The sequence below is a fragment of the Macaca nemestrina genome, chromosome 6 (assembly GCF_043159975.1).
Source record: "Macaca nemestrina isolate mMacNem1 chromosome 6, mMacNem.hap1, whole genome shotgun sequence".
NCBI classification, from domain to species: Eukaryota; Metazoa; Chordata; class Mammalia; order Primates; family Cercopithecidae; genus Macaca; species Macaca nemestrina.
The window spans coordinates 15,092,228-15,109,013 of record NC_092130.1 but is presented as its reverse complement, the minus strand read 5'-3'; the positions used below and the strand labels follow the sequence as shown (position 1 = coordinate 15,109,013).

The 16,786-nt window shown below is 36.6% G+C and overlaps 1 protein-coding gene across 7 annotated transcripts in view; it reads left to right on the top strand.

Annotated features, from left to right (window-relative positions):
- Positions 1-16,786, top strand: part of LOC105480824 (teneurin transmembrane protein 2) — a 3,943,693-nt gene that overhangs the window by 1,009,833 nt on the left and 2,917,074 nt on the right. For all 7 annotated transcript variants that reach the window (XM_071097760.1, XM_071097759.1, XM_071097767.1 and 4 more), the window contains exon 4: positions 13,380-13,532. The gene's annotated coding sequence lies outside the window, so the exon portion shown is untranslated. The remainder of the gene's footprint in view (positions 1-13,379; positions 13,533-16,786) is intronic.

The following is a 16,786-nucleotide window of genomic DNA, read 5'->3' as shown; positions in this document are numbered from 1 at the left end:
TACTAGAAAGATAAATACAAGTGAAACACACAGCCAGCCATCCCCGGACAAGTCTGAATCTCATTGGAAAGAAAAATTGCTTGAAAATATGTTCCTTTTCAGACGTTTTCAAGCATCCTCTTAAAAGTAGAGGTGTCAGTCTAACTCAGTGTTTCTCAACTCTGGGTCACCTGGGGAAGCACCAGCATGCGCTAATGCTCCCAGGAAAGCAGATTCTCCGCTGCTGGACCCCCAGGCTGCCGACGTCCGGCTGCAGTAAGCTTCAGAAGCTCCTCAAGTGGTTCGAATATGGATCCAGGCTTGCGAAACTGTGCTAACTACATATGTGTGAACAGATAGATTGGATGACTGAGGGAAAGAGAGCTTTTGTTTGATAACTACATTGAATTGAAAATAGCTATTCCCCGCCCCCCACACACCCTTTCTTTTCAACTAAAACTATTGATATGCTTAACCTCATGGGTATGAAAGAATGGAATTTTTCACATTCCCCTCAAGATGACTTTATTTCATTTGACTTTTTGTTTTTACTTACATAACCTCTGCTCACAATAAGTTAAATTAGAAAGCAGTTGTATGTTAGAAGTTTAAAAACTGTTTAGAAAACGGCAAAGCGTTTTTCCCAGGACCCTTTATTACAACCTTACTAAGAGCCCTAGATTTCATGTGGGGTGAAAGAGTAGATTAATCAGTCTATAAGATCATTTATTTTTTATCCTTTCTCTGGAGGCTATCGGCAAGGGCACCTATGTAGGAGGCTTATTTTTGTAATGTGAACAATTGTTCTTTAGGAATGAAATTCTGTTCCACTGACAAAAGATGTGAGAAAGTTCAGGGTGCCCCTTGAACCGTCTGACACTTTGCACAAAAGGTAAATCGGCTAAAAATATTTTTTTAAATACTTGAAATTCTCTCCCAACATTTTCTAAAGTGCCGAAGAATGAGAAATCAACTTCTGGAAAAAGGCAGAAAGAACAGAAACACTAACAAGCCTCACAAGAAGGCAATCTTCTGAAAAGAATAAAAAAAAAGGTAGTTTTCTAAAATTGAAGAACATTATTCCTTCAAAGAAAATGTCTCAAAGTGTCCTTAAGAAATATCAGTCCCTGTTAAAAGCAAATTGTGTCATTTTATCGAAGTAACCACAGATTTATCAATTGTGTAATTGGCTTGGTTGGGTCATCCAATTTGACACCTATGGGGATTTCACCATCAGGCATTCTTATCAATTTTTTAATAAATTCCACAGATTGATAATGGTTAATAATAAATGATAAAGAGCTTGCAAAGTCAATATTTAATTTAACATAGACTCGGAAACTAACACTATACATATACATAATTTTATGGTTTGAGTTTAAAGAAATCAGGGTCGTTATAAAAACTGAAAAGAATAAAAAAGGGATAAAGATATTAAGAGCCATGAAATAAATCACATACCTCATAAGACTGTAAGACACAAGTGGAATTAATCAACTTATCTGAGTAAGAAAGTGCCTGAATGCCAAAAACAAGTCCCCTAATTTATTGTTAGAATTGGAATATACCAAACAATGTCATTAAGGTTTAACCAACATGGCTTTTCCAAAATGGTTATTTTGGAAAATAGTGGCAAGTCCTTTAAATAATTAAGTACAAACTTATTTGCAAACAAGTGGAAATAAAGCTAATTATTAACTATGAAGACACAGTTTGGAGGAAAACATTCTAGGTAAGATCATAGTAACTGCACTTCAAAAATGCCAGTATCTGCCCACTTTTGGTTTTACTTATGATGAAAACATCAAAGCATAGGGAAATTAAGTTCCCATCAGTTTAGTCTATTGAATCCATAAAATGGGGATTTTTCATGTTAAATGTGTTTTTTTCCACTACCTGGTTTTATTGAAGAAATACAGGTGGCATCCATTTAAACATTGCATATTTGACTACTGTGATTGCTAACCTCAGCCAATCAGCAAACTACCTCCAACACTATTAAGACTCCTAGGCAACCAAGCACAAAATGTATAAAGAGCTATGAAAAATCTAATGAAATTAAGACATTGGTATAAAAGTAATTTTATTATTAGCTCCTGGGGAGAAGATACCGTATCCTAATGTTGTTTGAATTAAATTGTTTGTTCTCATAAATATCAATTTTGAGAAGCATGACTCTCTTTTCTTAAAGCTGTATGCATCTCTGTTGTTATTCCAGATAGTTTTTTAAGTTGAACAGTTTTAGAAAGTTAGAAATAAAGAGTCTCACTGATAAAAATTAGAGTCCATTAAAACAGAATGGGGGAAAACAGACTTGTAAGATTAAGGGCTTCTGGAGATAATTTTAAATGCAAAAAGGATTGACCATCCACATATTGGTTCAAATCATGAGTAGATGAAGGCAGGATACATACAGTCATGTACCTCATGAATCTATAATCTCATGGAACCACATGTAGAATGTTGGTCCTATAAGATTATACTGGAGCTGAAAAATTCCTATCACTTAGTGACATCATGGTCATTTTAACTCATAATGCAACTCATTACTTACATGTTTGTGGTGATGCCAGCGTAAAAAAACCAACTGTGCTGCTAGTTGTATTAAGTCTAGCACATACAATTATATACAGTGCATAATACTTGATAATAACTATGTTGCTGGTTTATGTATTGACTGTACTTCTTAATGTTATTTTAGAGTACACTCTTTCTATTTTTTAAAAAGTTAACTGTAAACAGCCTCAGGCAGGTTCTTCAGGAGATATTCCGGAGGAAGTCATTGCTATCACAGATGACAGCTCCATGCGTGCTATTGCTCCTGACGACCTTTCAGTGGGATAAGACGTGGAGGTGAAAGACAGTGAGATGGATGATGCTGACCCTGTGTAGGCCTAAGCTAATGTGTGTCTTTTTGTCTTAGTTTTTAGCAAAAAAGTTAAAAATATTAAACACTTAAAAATAGAATTGCCTAAAATAACACTATAAAGAAAAAAATATTTTTGTACACCTTTACAGTGTATTCATGTTTCAAGTTATGTTGTTACAAAAGAGTTTAAAAGTTTTAAAAATTAAAGTGTTTATAAACTTAAAAAAGTTACAGAGAGCTAAAGCTCATTATTAAAGAGAGATTTTAAAATAAATTTAGTGTATGTAGCTTCAGTGTACAGTGTTTATAAAGTAGTGTACAGTAATGTCCTAGGCTTTCACATTCACTCCCATTCACTCATTAACTTTCTCAGATCAACTTCCAGTGCTGCAGACACCATTGATGGTATCATTTGTAAATTTTTTATATCATATTTTTACTGTACCTTTTCTTTTTCTTTTTCTTTTTTTTTTTTTTTGAGTTAGAGTCTCACTCTGTTGCCCATACTGGAGTGCAGTGGCATGATCTTGGCTCACTGCAATCTCCACCTGCCAGGTTCAAGCGATTATCCTGCCTCAGCCTCCCGAGTTGCTGGGACTACAGGTGCCTGCCACCACACCTGGGTAATTTTTTTTGTGTTTTTAGTTGAGACAGGGTTTCACCATGTTGACCAGGCTGGTCTTGAACTCCTGACCTCAAGTGATCCAACCGCCTTGGCCTCCCAAAGTTCTCGGATTCAGGCATGAGCCACCATGCCCAGCCTACTGTATGTTTTCTAAGCTTAGTTATATTTAGATACGCAAATACTTGCCATTGTGTTACAGCTGCTTACAGTATTAAGTACAGTATTAAGGTTTTTAGTCTAGGACTGATAGCCCATACCATATAGCCAAGGTGTGTAGTAGGCTGTACCATCTAGGTTTGTGTAAGTACACTACATGATGTTTACGTGATGAAATCACTTAGCAATACATTCCTTATAATGTATCCCCATTGTTAAGTGATGCGTGTCTGTAAGTAGATATCCAACTGGATGGGCCCTTCATGGCTTAGTACTTCTGTCAAATCTACTCTGTTCCCTATCTAATTGGTACAGCGCCCTATCCTCTGATAATGTTTTCTTTCACCTCAGTAAGATGCACCTTCTGTTTGCTCTGACATTTAACCTCTGCAACTCAATGCCATAAATCTATTGGTAAGAGTTTTACGTACCACAGTAGACTAGTGATCAAGAAAGTCTTTGTTACGTAAATGTTGTGTAGCGCCTCACACATCATATAAATGTAGGCAGCTGCCTATAGCCTGTACATATAGCTGGTCCTGTCCAGGGTTTATGGCAAGAAACTACAAGGGAATTGTCATGCAAAATTTGGATGAGTGAAAGAAAAGAAAAGAAAAGAAAAGATGAGTCAAAGAAAAGATTTACATAACTACATATAAGTAAAACTAGACGAACGTAGCTACCAAGTACTTTGGAGTAAAATCTCTTAATGGCAGATATATATTTACTTCACAGCTAGTATCTTCTGCATTTTTTGAGTCAATAACAAGATGAAATTTAGAGTCCAAAGCACCAAGTCAATGCATAAAGTAAGTCAATAAATTGGTGTTAAGTGAATGGTTTCAGTAGACATTCAGAAGCAAAGGAATTTTTTGGCAGTTAAAGTAGATCACTCTTGTCCTCAGTTTTAAATCCTGCAGTGGTTTTTCATTGCACTAAAAGTCAAACTCCAAGACCTGACCAACAGACCTCTTGCCTGCTTTTCTGACATTATACCCTACCATCCCCTTCCTTCTCCAGCTCCATACCCAGGTCTCCTCGGTCCTATAGCAAAACAGTGCTTCTAGTTGCTGAGTACCTAGAGCTCCTGTTTCTTATTCCTGAACAGCCTCTCATTTTTCAGGTCTTACCTCAAATCCCAGGTCCCAAAAGGGCTTTCCCAAAGCATTTTCCTCTATTGCTATCACGTGACAGTCATTTCTTTATAGCATTTATCTCCATATAAAAATGTCTTGTTTATTTGTTTACAAGATTACTTCTGTTCCTTTTCTCTAGGATGTAAGTTCAAGTCCACTGATTTGGCCAGTTTTATCTTGTTCTTTATTGTAACACGGCTTGCAACAGTGTAGGTGCCTACTTCATATTTACTGATTTAATCTGCTTTTTAATTTCATATATGCATTTATCAAACATGTATATGGCATTAGTCTGCTCGAGGCATGTTTCTCAACCTCTTATAACTACCATAACAGTCTTATGAGGTAGGCCTGAGAAGTATGCCCATTTACAGATGAAGAAAGTGGAGCATAGGGAAGTTAAGTTACCCACCAAATGTCTGAAAACCAGTAAGAGGCAAAGCAGAGCTTAGAACCGGGACAGTCATGCATGTACTACAGTCTGTGTTATGAGGACAACAGTGTGCTGACATTACTGTAAGTTATTAAGACAATTGTAGGCATAAAGAAGACCTGCAAGGTTTCTTTACAGCTCAGTCTGCAGGTGGAAAAGGTGGCTGGTTTTCAAAAAGTTTCAGAATGTGTACAGGCATTAATTCTGTGGCTTCTCTTAAAGCAATTTCCTCTTGCATTTTAGTCTTCAGCTGGTAGACTCTTGCTTGTTTTCTATGTCCTATTTTCCTGACCTAGGGTCTGAGTGATGGTGTTTTATTCAGGGAAGGGAAAAGCAAGTTAGCATTTTTAAAATTACGCTTAATGAACAATAGTGTCCTATGATATCTAGATAGGTGTTCCCACCCTCCCCGCCAAAATGTTTCCGTAGTAAGAAAAAAACAAAAAAAAACAAAAAAAAAAAAACAAAGTATGACTAGAGAGAAGTAAAAGGGCAGAAATAAGAAGAATATTTTGTAACACATATCAGAAAAAAAGTAATATAAGTAAATTGCCTCCAATTTGTGAAGCCATATGATGTTTACAAAATGTTATTTTTATATATTTCCAAGGTCTTTTATATTTATTAGAATATTTTAGGCTAAATTGAATTTTGAGCATTAAATGAGATGCCAAGTGACTAATTCTCTAAATTTTTGAAGAAATGAGAGCTGCATTTAAAAATATTTTAAAAGCATTTTTATTCCCATGTTATTATGCTACTTTCTACTTCACCCAAATAGTGGATGCTGAATGGCAGAGTTCTTGCAATCCAGGTTTCCACCTCTTCAGTAAGAAAATGCAAATGACTCTAATAGTATTTTCTCTGTGGTCCTGCTTTGCCGGGGCTCCTAAAGAAACTCAGCTAAAATCTAAGATAAACACCCAACACTACAGCCTGCAGAGCCAACATCTCATATAAGAGAGATTTATATAGTCTATCACCTAAATTCAGCTTTTCAACACAGTTATTAATCAGCCTGTTGTGATCCTAGTATTTCTGAATGACACAATTTTCTGTAAGTCAAGCAACCTACACCAAATTAGGAGTGGGGATGAGAGGGTGGACAAGATATCAAACATGGCCAGAAAATGAATGACCTCTGGAAAAACTGAGCTAACCTGAACACTTGAAATTTTCAAAATGATCAGCAATTGATGTGTGTGTGTGTGTGTGTGTTTTGTTGTTTCTGCTGTTCTCTTTCCTTTCCTTTTCTTCTTCTTCCATTTTACTTCTCCTGTTCTTGCCAAGTTTCTCCTCTGCCTTGTCTAATTTTCCATACAAATCGGTGGCATGATAGTATCTGTTTTAATATCATCTTCCACTTATTGTTTACTCTCTTCCTAATGAGACAGGGCGTGGAGTCCTAATACGGTAGCAACAATGGGGAGGGGGCTCCAAGGTAGGGGAGAACAATTGTTCTAAGAAATGGCTAACCGCAGACAAACCGCTTGTACAGCGTCCTGTTCCCAAACACCTCTTTCTGCAGGTAGCCCCAGCAGAATGACTCTACCTGCACCGAGCCTCTGCAGCACAACCCTGTAAAACTTCTCTACAAGCCCTGCCTCTTGGCAGACAGCCTTCTCTCTGCCATGCTGCCCATCGCTCTCTCAAAATGTATCTTCATATTTTCTCTAATCAATCTGCCTTTATTTACCCACGACTGTCTTGGTAAATTCTTTTACCTCCCACGACGGCGACCCCAGTCAGTCACACCCACGACACAGAGGACATATTTATTTGAGTTCATACTATAAACCAGAATATAAATTGGAATTTTCTATTTATAAAATTTAATCTTTGATGAGGAAAACAGACTGTGAGCAGAAGTCAAGGATGTCATCCTTGTCGCTGTGTTTCAAGGAGAGAAATCGTTTTAAGCAAACACTTAGAGTCTATTTGCCCAATTAAAATCGCTCTATTGTTTGTATATTTGAATGCCTCAGGGTGGAATCTAAATTATTTTAAATTTTGCGCTTTTTTTTTTCTGGTGTCCTCCTATAGTTTGCCCATCAGTAATATTCTTTGACAGTCTTTATTTTTCCTTCTAATTCCCATTAGTATTGTGTGTGTTTTTCTCTTTCATTTATATCACCATCTCCCTTCTTTTTTTTTTTTTTTTTTAACTTCTTGGCATCTGTTGAGATAACTGCACTGCAATCATCATCTGTGTCACAATAATTACTTGATAGGTATTTCTCCATGGATATTTATGTTGGAAATGCTTAGGATCCAAACAAAATGAACCAGCCGCAACTACTGAAGATGTGATCTCTCTGATTCAGTGGTGGGATAAATATAGGCTGGCTTCATTAACTGAAAGAGAGGGCAACTGAGGCAGAGTGTCATGTGATCTGAATTAAACCTTTCTATTGAAATGACATATACAGCTAGCAAATACAGATGGGGAAAATATGTGGAATTCTATCACCATCAACAGATTTATGGTGGATTCCTAGGAGGACTAGGAATAATATCATGAAAATATGATTCACATGTACTCTTTCAATACACCATGACAGCCTATCTGACCAGGTGCTTGTTTTTTCTTCTTCAAAAGTATTACAGGGAAATGAATCAATTCATAATAAGTGGACAAGTGGCTTCATCATGGCAAATTTGAATTTTCTCATCATAAAATAATAACCAGGCTTTCTTCATAGATTTTGTACAAGAATTAAATGAAATTATACATTTAAAACTCTTAGAACAGCACCAAGAACATGATAAGAATTAAATACATACTTGTTATTATTATTATTATTATTAATTTTTTTTTTTTTTTTTTTTTTTTTTTTTTGAGACGGAGTCTCACGCTGTTGCCCAGGCTGGAGTGCAGTGGCGCGATCTCGGCTCACTGCAAGCTCCGCCTCCCGGGTTCCCGCCATTCTCCTGCCTCAGCCTCCTGAGTAGCTGGGACTACAGGCGCCCGCCACCTCGCCCAGCTAATTTTTTTTTGTATTTTTAGTAGAGACGGGGTTTCACTGTGGTCTCGATCTCCTGACCTTGTGATCCGCCCGCCTCGGCCTCCCAAAGTGCTGGGATTACAGGCTTGAGCCACCGCGCCCGGCCACATACTTGTTATTATTACTAATTCATATTTATATGAAAATATATTAGGTCATGTGAAAGATCCAGAAATGTGTGGAATTGGCCCTGCCCTTCAGATGTTCTGAATCAAATTGGGAAATAAAATATAGTGGAAATTGCAGAGTACTGGTCAGCATGTAATTAAGTGCTAAATCATATGACAGGAAGTATACATAGTGGGGAAGATTAGAAGTAGAAATATGCATTAGGAATAATGTCATTATGGAAGACAGTTGTCCCTAAAACAAATATTTTCAGGAGTTCTAAATTATACACTCAATAACAAAAAATCTATATCCTCATATTTAATATCTCCCATTATGTCTGCCATGATTTACCCTTCATTCCTCCCATTTCTTCATCTTCTAAATCTAACCCATCATTCAAAACTATTATTGTATAGTGTAATAATTGCTCCCACCCCATAATAATTGCCCCCAGCTCCATAGCCATGAAGTTGATCTTCATAAAATGTAAATAGCTTCCTCACAAATTTGGAATAAAATCCAAACCCCTCTCTCAGCTTCCTCACAAATTAGAATAAAATCTAAGCCCCTACAGGATCTTGTCCCTGGCTGTTTTTCCAGTATCATCTCACAGTGCACACTCCTTTGCTCACCTGGCTGGAGCCTTTTAAATTAATTCTGAGAACAAGTGAAATTCTTCCCTGTGCCAGGGACATTTGCATTATCTGCGCCTTTGCCTGGAGAGCTCCAGTTCTCTCATTTTATCATAATTCATTTATTATCTAGAATATCACAACATTCCTCCAGCCCTTTCTAAACTCCCTACCTTATCCAACCATCCATACTCTGTATTTTAGCTCCTTGTTTTCTTCATCACAGAGCTTATTGCATTTTTAAAGTAATAAGTTTGTTTGTTCAAGATCTTTTTTTTTTTTTTTGGTAGTTATTTGTTTCTTTACTTCAGGAGAATATAAGTTTCCTGAAGGTAGGAAACACATCTGTCTTATTTACCATTGGATCACAGAACTACAATAAACATTTATTTTAAAAACGAACAAATCATCCATTCCAATATTTTTTCTCATTTCGTTCTGTGTTCTATGTTTCTATATGTGTGAAGCAGGGTTATTCCTAACCATTGATTACATATTAAAATTGTCTTCCCTTGATCACTTTGCTGGTGTTTGCTCTATTCTCCTAATCTCCTCTGAAAATTTTATTCATACTTTTATTTTCTCCATTAAAGTTCTTTTAATAAACATGAGCTAGTTCTGCCTCTTTTATTATACCCTTGTAATATGTTGTTTTTTTCCCTTATGGTACTTAAATTTTTGCCTTGTAATGTAGTTCTCTCAGCACTTACGTTGTATCTATGAGTTTTGCTATCACTTTTTTAGTATCGGTTAGGATTCTTTACTTACAAGTAATAGAAACCATCTATGGCTAACTTGAAAGGAAGAAAGAAGGAAGGAAGAGAGGGAGGAAAGAAAGAGGGAGAAAAGGAAGGGGGAGATGGAGGGAGAGAGAGAGAGAGAGAAAGAAAAAAATAAAATACAACCCCTATGGAAAATGGTATGGAGATTCCTCAAAGAAGTAAAATTAAATCTACCAGTAGATATAGCAATCACACTAGTGTGTATCTACTCGAAGGAAAAGAAGTCATTAGGAAAGAAAGCACACACCTGCACACAGCACAAGTCACAATTGAATACATGGAATCAGCCTAAGTGCCCATCAACCTCTGTGTTGATAAAGAAAATGTGAGACACACACACACACACACACACCATGGAATACTACTCAGTCGTAAAAATGAAGAAAATAATGTCTTTCGCAGCAGCTTGGTTGGAAATGGAGGCCACTATCTAAGTGAAGTAAATGAGGAACAGAAAACCAAATACCACATGTCCTCACTTGTAAGTGGGAGCTAAGCTATGGGTATGTAAAGGCATACAGAGTGATATGATGGACATTGGAGATGCAGTGGGAGGGGTGAGGGAGGGAGCAGAGTGAGAGATGAAAAATTACCTATTTATTGGGTACAGTGTACACTATTCAAGTGACAGGTACACTAAAAGACCAGATTTTATCACTATACAATTCATCCATGTAACCAAAAACCACTCGTTCCTCTAAAGCTACTGAAATTTAAAAAAATAAAATAAAACATGTGGGGCAGCTCATGGAATGGATGGAAAAGTAGAACAACCAGACTTCAAGAAAGTTAGAAATAGGAAAAGTCCTCAGATATCAGTATCTAAAACAAAGGAAGAGAATCATCAAGGTCCCAATGTCAGAAAAAATGAACTCCAACTGTTTTCTATTCTTACTTCATTTTACTCAGGCTTACAATTCCTGAGATAGATTTTGGCTGACCTAATTTGGGTTATTTGCCATCCCTTTGTCAGTACCTCAAAAAAGTGTCCCACCAAAATTATAGTCAAATGAAAGAAATATGATGAGATCATCTGCTTACAGAAGATGGAGAGATGGCTCTGGGTAGGCTAACACAACACATTTATCCTATAGCAACTTTCAGTTAGAGGAGAATAAACCACTTGTTCTGAACGGTTAATGGCACATAATAAAATATATGATATGTGTAATGGTACATGTTTGTTACACTGATGGCTGAAACCATAAAATTTGAAAAATTTAAACGTGTTATTGTTTGACTGAATTATTTCTTTTGGGGGTTTTAGACTGAGAAGCAGTTTTTTTTTTTTTAGTTGGATGATATAATATGACTATAACTTAATGGACAATTAGTGATAGCATTTAAAATTTAGCGTAATATGCTTTACAAGTATAAAAGGATACAGTACAATTTCTATGTATTATCATATACTAGGGATTTATAACAACTAATGTTTACCAATTTGATAACTTGAACTGAACTATTTTCAGTTATATTTAGCAGAACTATGATTTAGTTCATTCAATAATTCTGTTTCTAGGCAAGGTGCGGTGGCACACACCTGTAATCCCAGCACCTTGGGGGGCCAAGGTGGGAGGATCACTTGAGGAGTTTCAGACCAGCATGGCAACATAGTGAGACCCTATCTCTACAAAATATGAAAAAAATAGCCTGGCATGGTGACACATACCTATAGTCCCTGCTACTCAGGAGAGTGAGGCAGGAGGATCACTTGAGCCCAGGAGCTGGAGGCTACAGTGAGCCATTTTCTCACCATTGCACTCCAACATGGATGACAGAATAAGACCCCGTCTCTAAAACAAATAGTAATAATAATTATATTTTTAGACCACCAAGTAGGTATTGAAATGCATACAACTCAGTGTATCCAAGTTGATGGAATAGTAGTTTAAATCTAGTGCACAAAGTTCATTTATGAGATCAAACACTATAGGTTCAACAGTTCTACTTACAGTTAGTAAAACACATTATGCATTTGTACCCACCACCTGCAGTATCTAATCATTTACAGTTCTTTTTTTGTCTGGAGTTTAAGGCAAAAGATAATTGGATGGGGGCTCTGAAACTATCAAAAAGAGAAGCAGGCACACGTGGTGACTAGTGTTCTCCTGTGTGAAAGGACAAAACTCCAAAGAGTTATCACCGTGCTTATGCATTCCAAACATGGGCTTCTCTTCCCTCTTCCCTCTTTGTCAAGAAATTTAGTTTAAAAACTCACTTTACATAGAGAATCATGCAAATCCACGTTTCAGTCCAATAAGTAGCTCAAATGACTTTGTTTCCACACTTTAGATCAAATAAACTTTAATACTTAAAATATACTATTTATTATTTTGTTCAATGGGCTGTTGTATATGTTCATTAGATAAAAATTAGTTACCTCACAACATATTTAGGTTTGCCCTCATAGTTCCAAAAGATAGAAGAGTTTAAAAAAGGAAAGAAAGAACAAATGAAAGAGAGGAGAAAAAGAAAGAGGGAGAAAATAATACATGTGAATACATATGTGTATGCATATTTATATGAGAGTCTATATATATCACTCTGTGGACACAAACTGGTCCATTTGCAAACAGCCATCTTATCAGCATCCCAGCTTAGCCAAATCCAAAGAAAAACTTGTTTCTTTGTTCGATCTTTAAAAAATAAAAGCTGGTTTCTTTTTTTAAAAAAAAATTACATATGTTACATATATTCATTTGATTTAGGTCCCAAAAGACATTAAATTGAAACTCTTTAAAATTAGCTTTAGAAAAACTTTTATTAATGAGTTAAAAGTAAGTTGGTTAACATAAATCAGTAAGACTTTCTTAAGGCCTCTTGTGAGCCTGACAGCCTGCTAGGCATTGCTCTTCTTGCTCAAAATCTGGTTGTAATTTGCAAGTTCAAGTCGCTCCTCTTAAACAAGGCATAGAAGTCAAGGTGAGATTTGTTTCCTCACCTTTCCAGTCTTTCTTACGACTTCATGCTCTTCACTTTCCTCTTTCTTGTCCATGCCTCTCTGGACCTGCAGCTCTGAGGTTCTAACTTGTTTAAATACTGCACTTCCTTCAGCTCCCTGGTTGGGTGACTTTTCTACTGGGAAGGCTTCCCTGACCCTTCTTGCCTCCCAAGTTTAGGGAATTTGTAACCTCCCACATAATCATGCATGCATCACCTACCATCACATTTATCTCATTGCACTATAATTGCATGTTTGCTTATTTTTATCTAGTTGTAGTGTAAACTCTGGAAAGGCATAATGTGTAACTACTGTTGTTCTGTTGTTCATCATTGCAACTGCATGTAGAAGCCACTCCTTATATAAGCATTGAATAATAACATTGCTCAGCATTCTCCCTCCAACTCCCCTCACCCTTGCCAGCCCTATTCTCAAACAAAATGCAGCAACATCCTTTGTAAAAGCAATTCTCAAAACCAAACTGGCCTTGTATACAGTAAGAGTCTTCTGTTATTTATTTTTTTCCTTTTTATACTACCTGGATGTGTCTTAGCCTCTCCACCCTTTCCCCGCGTTGAACAAGTTGACTGCTATAAACAAGATGTTTCTGTTTTATATTCCGGAATGCACAACAACTGAAGCAAAGGCAAGGTGACTTTGCTGTAACTCAGCAGTCTTTTTAAAATGTTATTTTCCCCCCTTCGTAGGTCCTCAGAACACTGCCATTAAGGGCTTCGAGGTGAAGATACATTAGATTAAAAATATAGCAGACAGAAACTCTGAAGCACTTTAAGAAAGCTTGGTCTGCAGGAAATCCTCGTCTTGGCTCCAGTCGTCAGAAAACTTGATCTTTATCAGAGGTATGTTCATCAACCTGCATTTCTTCTAAGATTTTTTTTTAAACAAATTCCTTTCATAGGAAAAAGAGTTTTATTTTTCCCTTATTTCTAAAATGTAAAAATAAAATTAACTTTCAATATGGGAAAGATCTCACTAAAGTCTTTCTAAGTTGGACGGATTTTATTCCGTAGAAAATGTACTCATTTCTATATTGCCTCCTCTTTTGGAATTCCACAGGTGACTTATGGTTTACTCTAAAGAAGGCTGCTTTAAACTGTGTAGTCTGCTGACAGCCATTTTGATAAATCTGCACGCCTCTATGCCTCTAGCCACTGAATATCTGTGGACACAACAATTCCGGGTTTTTTTTTTTTTTTTTTTTTTTTTTGGAAAGACAGGTTATTCTGTTTATGAATGCAAAAAACAGAAGCAGTTTAGGTCTGAGTGAAATGGTCTGAGTAAACAATTTTCTGTTACTCTTGTTCCATCATCTCCACAAGGGAGATAAACTCGCTATGACAGAAGGTTAGGCTTTTTGTTTCTTTGTGATTTGCAGACTTTCAGGAAAGCCACACCAGGTTAGCAGCACTTTTTCTAAGGATCTGTTTCTTACATTCCCTATATAAAATCTGGTTGGATTTTTTGTTCGTTTTTGACTTTTTTTCTCTTCTGGAATGATTCTTGGTAAATTTGTCAATCTCCAGAAGGGGTTATAGACACATTCTACCCGAAAAGAAGTGAGACTTGGATTCACTTGAAGATGGCACTGAATCCTCAGGATGAATAACCATCTACAAGGATTGTAGAAGGAGAAACATCAACCAAAGTCAATAGTTCAAGCCTTTATTAAAAAGTTGCAACATGGGAGGCGGCTTGAAGATTGTACAGGATAAATTAAGGAAGGGCATTCAAAGTTCACTTTTGTTTCAAGAATAGTTCACTGTTTGATTTCTTGGAAGCTACGGGGAAACTTTGGTTGTGTTAATCATAGTGTCTCTCACAGTATCAAGTCATGGTCCTTCAGGTTACAGAGGTATTATCAGTATTATCATATTACTTGAATATTTAATCTGTTGGTATAATTTATAAGGCTTTACAATAGATAATTTTCTGAAATGATAGAGGTACACTATGTTTTCACTGTAATGTTTGCATCATATCCTTTGAGAGGGCAGAAGAGCGCTGTCTTTAGCTCCTGTAATACTGAGAAATAAATCTATAACTGTATTTCACTCCCACCACTTTCACTCATACTCACACATAAATGTCTATAATGTAGATTTCTAAATATTAAACAAATATAAATGTGTCATTGATTCAACATACCTCAATGTAAGCTAATTATCTTTCACTTCATTTGTTTTATTTTCCAATTTTGCTATTCTCTCAGTTTTCCAGGATTTATGCCACTGTTATGTTTTTGATCTGATCTCTCATCTTTTTTAAAAATCCTGATTATATAGTTAGTCATTTATGCTAAACGTTTTTACTTTCAGATAAATCTTTTATTCACTCTTGGCAGAGTCCCAGTGCAACTTAACCTTCTTCAGGCTTTCATGCTCTCTTTTCTGAGCTAACACATTTTATTCCTAACAGGTCTCTTTCTCTGCACCCTCAAACTGAAACTCAACCTGTACTCAAGTAAAATAATTGGATTTCTTAAATAGTACTTCTATTGTTTCCACCAGTTCATAACATTTTACATGCATCTCATTGCCTTATTTTTAATCTTGAACTGAATGGAATTTTCATCTCTGAAATCCCATATCATCAGTCAGTGCATGGCTTTGTACTTTGAAGCATGCAGTTGAATGTATCAGGCACGAAATAATTTCAGTTTCTTGTTTTTTTGGTTTTTTGTTTGTTTTTGTTTTTTATAGATGGAGTCTCGCTCTGTCACCCACGCTGGAGTGCAGTGGCACAGTCTCAGTTTACTGCAATCTCCACCTTCCAGGTTCCAACGATTCTCCTGCCTCGGCCTCCCAAATAGCTGGGATTATAGGCACGCATCGCCACCCCCAGCTAATTTTTTATTATTAGTAGAGACAGGGTTTCACCATGTTGGCCAACCTGGTTTCGAACTCCTGGCCTCAAGTGATCCTCCCGCCTCGGCCTTCCAAAGTGCTGGGATTACAGGTGTGAGCCACCATGTCTGGCCATGGCCATGATTGCAGTTTTTAAAGGATCTATGTTCCCACAAATTTGTAACTGCCCATTGTATTTATTAATTGGAATTTGTAACCTAGTAATAAGACCTTTCAGTTTTAAGGCTTTGGACGTGGGGAAACAGAGGTGGAAGTTTGGAAGCAATAGAGGGTAAATTAATAGTTTAAAAGCAGCCCCTTCCCACACAAAATACAGCTTTTCTGTGACAAGTGGAAGTGTGATGGAGGGGACATGGGAGAACGGGTTTCAGGTAATTTAACATTGATAAAATGAGTAACAATACCATTTTCTCTTTTTAATTCAAAGTATAAACTTTCTTAGTGGGTCTCTTTCCTAAAGGGAATAAAGCTGCCTACTTACACAGCTTCATCGCTGGCCTGAGGGCATTTTAGTTTATTTCAGCCAATTAAAATAACAATTACCACAGGAGGTGCTTATGGGAGTACGTTCTTCTGGTTGAGTCCCCACCACTCCTGGTATGATTAAAACGCCTCAACTTCAGGTTTTCATATTGCAATGACTACTTCTACTTCAAAAAAAATACTTGTACAGTAATTTGGAAGAGCCCATTCTATTTATTCCCTTCATTTTCAAATTTTGTTCTTAATGTTTTACAGACTCTTTTCTACAGTATTATATCCTGGGCTTCACCTCTTCTTACTCTTCTTGGAAATAGTTTGTACCTACTAAATTATTATATAAAAGCCAGCACCATTGTTAAATATAATTTATAATGAGCTAAAGTCAGTAACCAAAAAAGTAAAAGAAAATAAAATGTAGAAGAGACCACCGTTTTGAGCTGAACTCCTGCACTAGGTCCAACAGACCAAACCAAAACAGAGTCACTCAGACTAAACTTCCATGTAACCAAGCCAAAACTAAATGGCTTATCTAACCGTCCCAGAAATCAGAAGAGAAATAATAGCCAAATTCCCCAGCAGGCCAGTTTTAGCTGGCATGTTAAGTCCCCTCTGCTTTAACCTTTACAAGGGAAATAACTTTGAAAACCCAAAAAACTTTTCGTTCCTGTTTCTGCTTTTCCCAGTCCTTTTCTCTCTCTAAAGCCAACCTCTTCAGCTCATTGGAAAACTCTGTTTTGTAGGATGAG